The sequence below is a fragment of the Heterocephalus glaber genome, unplaced genomic scaffold (genome assembly GCF_053883595.1).
Source record: "Heterocephalus glaber isolate CG9 unplaced genomic scaffold, H.glaber_assembly_v1.0 deba00001561, whole genome shotgun sequence".
Lineage (NCBI taxonomy): Eukaryota > Metazoa > Chordata > Mammalia > Rodentia > Bathyergidae > Heterocephalus > Heterocephalus glaber.
Window position 1 is genome coordinate 8,945,007 of NW_028258349.1, and position 8,159 is coordinate 8,953,165.

At 44.4% G+C, this 8,159-nt stretch overlaps 1 long non-coding RNA gene across 1 annotated transcript; it reads right to left on the reverse strand.

Annotated features, from left to right (window-relative positions):
- Positions 1-2,435: 2,435 nt before the first annotated feature.
- Positions 2,436-5,881, reverse strand: LOC147823986 (uncharacterized). Its single transcript, XR_015443115.1, has 2 exons — positions 5,739-5,881; positions 2,436-2,730 (listed from the first exon to the last, which is right to left on the reverse strand). It is a non-coding gene; the product is annotated as an uncharacterized LOC147823986 (long non-coding RNA).
- Between the last annotated feature and the right edge of the window lie 2,278 nt (positions 5,882-8,159).

Consider the following 8,159-nt stretch of genomic DNA (forward strand, 5'->3'; position numbering starts at 1 on the left):
TAGCTTCATGATTTTGACGACTCTAAGTACCTCCAGTAGTGAATCATGCAGTATTTGTCTTTTTGTGACTGGTTCATGTCACTTAGCATAATATCCCTATGGTCTGTCCCTGTTGTATGGGGCAGGATTTCCTTCCTTGAAAGCCGAATAATACTCTGTTGCATGGCTATACCACATCAGGTACATCATTAAGTGACACCGGCTCTTGTTCTCTGACACTGCAGCAACAACACAGGGTGACCTGCACAGATGCAGGCTGAGGCGCCCACTTTTGGGGCAAAATGAAAGGTGAAGAATGTCCCGCAATTGCTATGAAAATGGTGTTGGCACCTCAGATACCCAGGAAGAGTCTCAGTCAATGAATAATATGGGTTCTTTGTTGAAATGTCTACTTTTTACAGTAAAGTATAAAGTCTTCAAAAACGAAGATGCAGTAAATCGTCCCATCAGTCAGAGACAATCACTGTCAGCATAGATGATGGTGAATTTTCTTCTAATGTTCTTCTAACAAAAGCCCTGTTCCTGAAATGTCCAGTCCTTAGGATGTAGATCAAGGTCTATAAGATAATTTGTTGGACATATTTTGGTAATATCTTGTAATCAATAAAAACAGGAAATAGACTTAGGGCTTAAGCAGCATTTTTTTTTTTTTGCAGTACTGGAAATCGAACTCGGGACCTTGCACTTTCGAGGCAGGTGGTGGCTCCACTTAGCTAAATCCCAGGCCCTTAAGTAGCGCTTTTGAAATATACATTTAATTAATTCTGTCAAAATATTTAGGAGATATTTATCTTTCATTTTTGCCCCATACTATCTTGGTAAGAAGAGTGTGAGAATTCCAGAATTTTTACCTCTAAAACCCCTATTTCTAAAATGTGAGGAACGCTGGTCTCACACTGGCTGGTGAGAAGATCCCATGATGTGATGTCTACTTAGTGGCTGGTGCTACAGTGTAGATCTGGAATGTCCTACAAAGTCTCCTGTGCTAAAGGCTCGTCACTAGCCTGTGGCCCTACTAGTAGGTAATGGAGCCTTTAAGAGGTGGGACCTGTGGAAGGAAGTAAGGTTATTCAGGGGAGTGCCCTTCAAAGAATATTAGGCCTGGCCTCTCCTCCCTGTCTTTTGCTTCCTGGGCATCATGGTTTCCTTTACCATGTGCTCCCACCATGATGTGTTACCCTGCCACAGGCCTAAAGGCAATGAAGTCAGTGACCATGGACTGAAACAGCTAAAACATGAGCCAAAATGAACCTTCCCACTTTTCAAGTTGATTTTCTGAGATGTTTTGTTAGATAAGTGAAATGTCGATTAGTTACTAGCAAGGGATAGGCATAGTGGAGTCCTCATGACATGTTAGCAGCCTTTTAATACATTCTGATGTTAGTAATAACAACAGTGATAGTGATGCTCATGCCTCCTGGACACTGACCTGCCTTATCTCTGTGGTCTCACAAGGTGATGAGAGTCAGGCTGCCCTAGCCATCTCCACTTATCAGGCAAGCACAGAAACTCCAAGGGACCACCCAAAGTTGTCTATGGACAAAGGAAGGATTCAGACGCCAGAGCCAGTGCCATAAGCTTCACCGTGGAGAAGACTCTTGCAGTAGGTCCCCACTCTTCTCCTCTCTACTATTATCAAACGTCACACTATTCTATTGCGTCTTTAATAGGTCCTCTTTAAATGACCCACTTTCTTCTAATTAGTGTTTAAAGGGAAAGTTATATAACTACCATAAAAGTAAAATTAGCATTATATGCCATAAGAAGACAACAAAATTAGAGAGATGGCTCTCTGTTCTCCTCCATCTCACTTAAAATCACCTGTGGTTGGTGGTTCCCCAGGAGCATGAGGGTCCTCTATTGGCTCCCTGCTCTGGGTGGGGCGCTGAGGCTTTGGAGAGCTGCGAGATAATGCTTTAAACATCTGCAGCCTTGGCAACAGCTGGGGGCTATTATAGACCGGATACACAACTAGAGGATGTGACGTCATTTGCGTTCCTGCAATATAAATCCTTCTCTGTCCAAGCTTTCAAGACAGGCCTCTACATGCACAAATATTTATAGGTGTAAATTTGGGGGGTAGCAGGGAATCTGTGTCGGGTGGGTAAGCACACAGGATAGGGGTGACTGAGATGATCTCAAAGTGAAGCTGATTCTGTAGAAGCCAGGGCTGTGATGGATGGGAGCCTACACGGATGTACCTCAGAAGCCAAGGGGAGGGTACAGTTGGGTAAACTGGTTTGAGGAAGTATGAGTAGTCTCCCTAGTCCTTAGTGGGAGGCGTGACCCTCACTAGCTGGTTCCAGACCTGAGTGTCTGTGGATCCTTGAACCTTATGAGCCCTTGGAGGGCAAAAATAGGAATAAGACAAGATAGTGATAAAAGGAGCATTAACCTGGGTTACCCACCACCCTGCTCCCACCAGCCTTACAAAGGTACACTTAATTCCCGCAAAAGACTGAACAGATGTTGTCCCCTTAATAAAATACCAATCTTTAAAACCCGCCATCCTGGCCAAATGCCATGGCCCTCCCTAATAAACACAGAAGGCCATGTGGCTGGATTAATTAATACCCACAGGTTCCTGACCTTTTCCAGGGCACATGGACAACCAGTTTCCCCAAGACAGATGACCTGCTGGCTCGCCTTCATCCATGATGTATGTGTGTCCTTCTTATGCAAGAGACGTGGGACACAGATCCAAATCCCCAGCCAGGTCTGCTTTCTGTTCTAGAATAAAGTAAACATAAAAATAAAAATAAAGCCTGCCTGTCCTTGGCTTTCCTCATTACACAATCAGAACCTTATAAGAAAACTAGGTTTTGCTCCAACAACCAAAGGAATTCTGCTCTCTTCTACAAAAACAGTGAGCTTTCATTTGTTTTTTTCTCAGATAATAACTTCTACCTCACCCCCACCCCCACCCAGGGACCCAGCCATTGTGCTCTTTCCCTTGGCTGAGACAAAGCATCGACTGAGCTAGGGTCCTGACTGAAGAGCTAGCTCTTCTCTGTGCCCATGTCAGGAGCAGCAGCGCCTCTAGATGAGGTGTTGGGAGTGCCCCCTACTCGTGGGCAGGTAGGAGAATCCTGAAACCAAAAAGAGAAACATGAACTCTTTGGCTTCCATGCACCCTCCCCTCAAAGCCACTTCCACATACACTGGGATTTTACCAATAGCAGGTCTGGCCCTGTTGTTTTCCAATTTATATGAAAGTCAGAATGACCACCCTAAGTGTAATGGAGAATAAGGCAAGGAGACCACATGATTAAGGAAGGTATCTCACTTTGTTATATTAGATCACATCTATGATCCAGTTTCGCAGCCTGAGGCTGCAGAACGAAAAACATAGTAACTTGGACCATTCAGAACATAATAGGAAATGAAACACAAGAATACATGAAATCTGCTACAGAAATTATAAAAACATATGGAACAGAACTATTTAGTCCAAAAAAAAAAAGCCTGCAATTTTTTGGTAACTAAGGTAGGAAATAAAAACAGGGAAAAAAAACTACATGAGCATCATTTTATGGAGGAAAAACATTTCTCTTCTTTGTCAGCACAAGAAACCAGTCAAAGAGCAGATATCGGAGTCCAGCTTCAAATACTCACGATATTATACAAAGTGTAATGCAAACATACAGTGAATGTTTCAATAAAAATATTTAGAGGCAAAGACACATTGTCATTGATCCTTTCAAAATACTCCCCCTCACTTCAAACACACTTATTCCATTATTCTATTTTTATTAGATAAGTTTTTTTCTTTTTTTATTAGTACATGTTTGCCATACATAATGAATGCATTCATTTTGGGAAATTGGTGCATGTACGTATCACATTTTAATAATCCTTTTGCTTCCCCTTAAATTTACCCCCTCCCCTCTCCCTCTATCCACAGATCTCTTTGCCACTTTCTCAAGCAGTTCTAGAAGTTATCTTTCTTGACTGAGTGTTGTTAGTTGTGCTGTTGTGGCTGACTCGATGTCTGGAATCAATTTGAAAACTTTCATTTTCACGGTCATTTTCTGTTTGGAGAAGAGTCAGAAGTCACAGGTGCTAGATCCAGTGAATAAGATGAACAAGGACACACTGTAATGTTTTTATGAGCCTGCTTTTCCATTGTATGGCTCAGGGTAGCAGCATTCACCACAAATTTTGATCACACCTAGTAAAGATATGAAAGAGGGCTTCTAGAACTGCTTTAGAAAGTGCCAAGGGGATCTAAGTATGGAGGAAGATGGGAGAGATGACAAGTGAAGGGGAAGTAAAAAAGGCTGAAGAGGGAATATCCATAGGCACCAACGTCCCAGGATGAATGTATTCCTTATGCATCACAATCATGTACTAATAAAAAAGAAAATAAATCTTTAATTTATAAAAGAACAGTGAGATCAGTGTATTCAAAATGAGGGGGAGTAGTTTGAGGGGAATTAATGGAAATGTATCTTTCATCGAAATAAGTTTTTAAAATTTAAAAATTCACCTTATATTTTGATCACCTTTTGTGTACCAGCTACTTGGCCTTGATCAACTGAGTTCAACTTTTCTGACTTAGTTTCAGTGATGCTTGATTTTTGGGAATGAACTTGACAGGATAAAGGGATACTCATACACCTGGTAAAACATTCTTTCTGGATATGTTTGTCAGAGTGTTTCTACGGAGATCAGCACTTGAATCAGTGGGCTGAGTGAAGAGAATCTACCCTTACTTAAGTGGGCAGCGTCATCCAATTCTTTTAGGGTCTGGAAAAAACTTTTTGAAAGGTTATGGCAGTTAAACTTGTCAACTGGATCATTTGGGAGCCAGTTAGGGAATTAGTCAAGCACACTCTGGGTGTGTCTGGGTGGGTCACGGAAGTGTGGCCTTGGGTACTGTCACTGGCCCCTTCCTCTTTGGTACTGTTCCCTGCTCTGCTTCCTGGTTGTCATGAGCTGAGCCTCTTTGCTCTGCCGCACCCTTCCATTATGATATTTCTGCCTTGCGCCAGCAAAGCACAGACTGAATCCTCTGAAACCATGAGCCAAATTGAATGTTTTCTCCTTTCAATTGTGAGTCTTGGGTATTTTATCCAGCAATAGGAATGCTGACTAATGCTGAGGGGGAAGGTTGCATTCTATCTCACTTTCTCCTAGAGCTGAAGCATCCTTCTTTTCTTTCCCTCAGACATCAGCACTGCAAGTTCTGGGGGAACTTTGAATCCTGGAATTAATACTTGCCACTTCCCAAGGTTCTTAGGCCTTTGGCTTTGACTGAATTATACCACCAGCTTTCTGTCTTCAGCTTGCAGAAAACAAATCATGGGATGTCTTGGCCCTGTATAAATCAATTCCCATAATAAATCCTCTCACATCTTTATACCCTATTGATTTGGTTGGGTTTTTTTTTTTTTCAGAGAACCCCAATAGTATTTTCCATCTGTAAAATGGGTGTAAAATAGCACATATCCCATAAAGTGCTATAAGGATTCTTGGAGATAAGTCTCAAATAGAACTCTTCCTGGCTCCCAGTAAGCATAGCATAACCCTTAGCCAAGGGGAGAGAGTATTCTTGCTGGACACTATCAGAGCTTATGGGACCAAGGCATCTCCACTCCATGCTTTGGTCAGACATAAATGAAGGACACTTTGAAGTGTGCCAGAAACACCACACGACACAAAGGAAAGGTTGAGGAATGATGATGAGGGCACACATTGAACACACCCATCAAGGGACAAGTGTAGGCAAGACTCACCTGAGTTGGGAGAGGGCCTTGGAGGTCCTAACTGGGCAGCATGGAGAGGCATCCCCAGATCTGGGTATTCACTTGGGTGCTGTTGCCACAAGTACCTCCCATTGGAGTGGCCCAGGCCTTATCATCAGGCTGAATATAAACTTCAAAATGAACACCTAGGAAGAGGGAGTGACAGTGTCCTCTGAAAAGAATGGACATGCTGGGATTCAGAGATGGACACTGGATCGATCAATCAATCATTTGGGACAGCAAATGTTGGTCTCTTTGGCTTTCACAGGATGGAATCAACATGTCTCCTAGAAAGGCCCACAGACCAGTTTCAAAACAAAGAAAGTAGGGGTGGAGGCCCATGGCACATGATCCCAGCATCGCACAGTGTGCACCATGCCTCAGTTTAATTCACAACATTAAATAGCACTTTTATGATAGCTTGGTTAGTATCTGAGAGGCTCTGGCTGGTGCACATAGCACTGAACATAGTAGGCATTCCAGAAATAGTGAAAGAAAAAATGAATAGATGAATTTAGTCTTCATGGTACTTGCAGCTTCTACCCTGTGTTTTATGATCTCTCTTCCTCCTCCCCTCTTCCTGGCTCACACTCTCTGCCTCTCCTCTCCCTGTCTCTGTTCTTAATCTCTCTCCCTCTCCCTCTTCCCCACCCCCCTTCCCCCTCCCCCTCTCTGTTCCTGTCTCTCTCACTGCGCCTGTATGTTCTTTCTCTTACACACATTGGCCAAGAGCCCCTGCCCACAGCCTCAGGCTACAAAAGGCACTGAAGGACTATGCCTCCTGCTGTCCAGATGTTCTGGTAATAAAAACTGCTGGTTCTTTCTGCCAGGACAAGGAGGGCCCCGGGTCCCAGCAGACAGACGATGCTCCAAGCCTTTGCATGAGGCCAGGCCCCCAGGGATCATTGGTACAGACCTTCTTCTACAGTGACCTTGGCTGTTTGGGTGTCCCTGCACCTCATACCCACTGCAGAGGGGTCCCAGTGACAGCTACAGTAGTTCCCCCAGTAATCTGTGCAGAATTTCTGATGTCCTGCCCTCTAGTCACAATATTTGGTGCCCATCTGAAAGTACGCACAGGTTTCTCCACTGAGTTGGCAATGTTTTCACATCTTGTCTGAAATCCACAGGGCCTACTCTTAGGGATGTTCACATGAGGGGGGGGTCTGGGTGTGCCAACTCCTGCTATTCCACAGGGACTCTTGCCTCTCTCCATAGCCTTATAGCTGCCTGGTACCTTCTCTTGCAGGTTCAGCCTCCTGCTCCTCTCTGCTATCTCTTGCAAGCAAAGGCTTAGCTATGATGGGAAAGAGGGCTAAAGGGGCCTCAGAGAACCAGACTCACTCCTGGAAACACTTGGGTTCCCAGCAGCCCTCACCCCAACCAGCAGACCCCTCTGCTCCCTGTACTCTTTGCAATTTCCCTATTGCTCCCTCTACTCTGGGACCCCTCTTACCCATGGGCACCCCCATGATTGGGTGCTCCACCGCAGGATGGCCAAGTTTATCTGCTGACATGCACTTTACATCCCCCATAACTCTGCCTCGCAAACCCTCCTGTGCATGTGTTTAATTTTTACAGTCAGAAAGACGGATGGGGAGAGTGACAGCCCAGACACCCTGGAGGGGTGGGCTCCGGCCCAGCTTCAGCAGAACCTGGGCATGAATTCCATCAGGGACCCAAGGTTGTATTTTATGCATAACACCCCAATGGTTTTAAATCTCCTTAAACTTCGGATGACTGAGATAAAGGGAAAGGAGGTGGCTGTGTAAATATGGAGGCACTATTCAGGAAGCAATTCCAGGACCTCCGTTGGGCAGGAGTTAAGGGGTCCTTCATTTACTCACTTGAGTTTTGTTGCTGGCATCCCTGCCCTACCATGTCCATCTTTCATCCTGTGGGCAGTGCAGTGGGAGCACCCAGCCACCTATGCCTGGTCTTTCCTGAACACACACTAGATCTAGCAATGACCACAGCAGTAGTGATGACAGCAAAGAGAAGAAAGAACACACAAAAAGAAAGTTTTAGCTGTGCATGGTGGCACATGCCTATAATCCCAATATCTCAGGGGGCTGAGGCAGGAGGATTGTAAGTTTGAACCCAATCTTGGCCCCTTAGAGAAACTCTGTCTCAAATTAAAAAATAAAAAGGACTGGGGATGTATCTCAGTGACAGGGTGCATGCCTAGCATGCTCAAGGCCCTTACTTCCAACTCCACCACCACAAAAGGACAGAGGGAGGGAGTGAAGGAAGGGAAAATAAATACATCTTTTAAAAATGCTGGACTTGATTGATCATTACTCAAAATCTAAAACAGTAGCATCATAGCTACACAAATGCAGGCACAAGCAGAGTCTTCTAGATGCCTTATGTACATGAATGGCAGCTCTAAGCCCTTTCTACTTGGCAGTT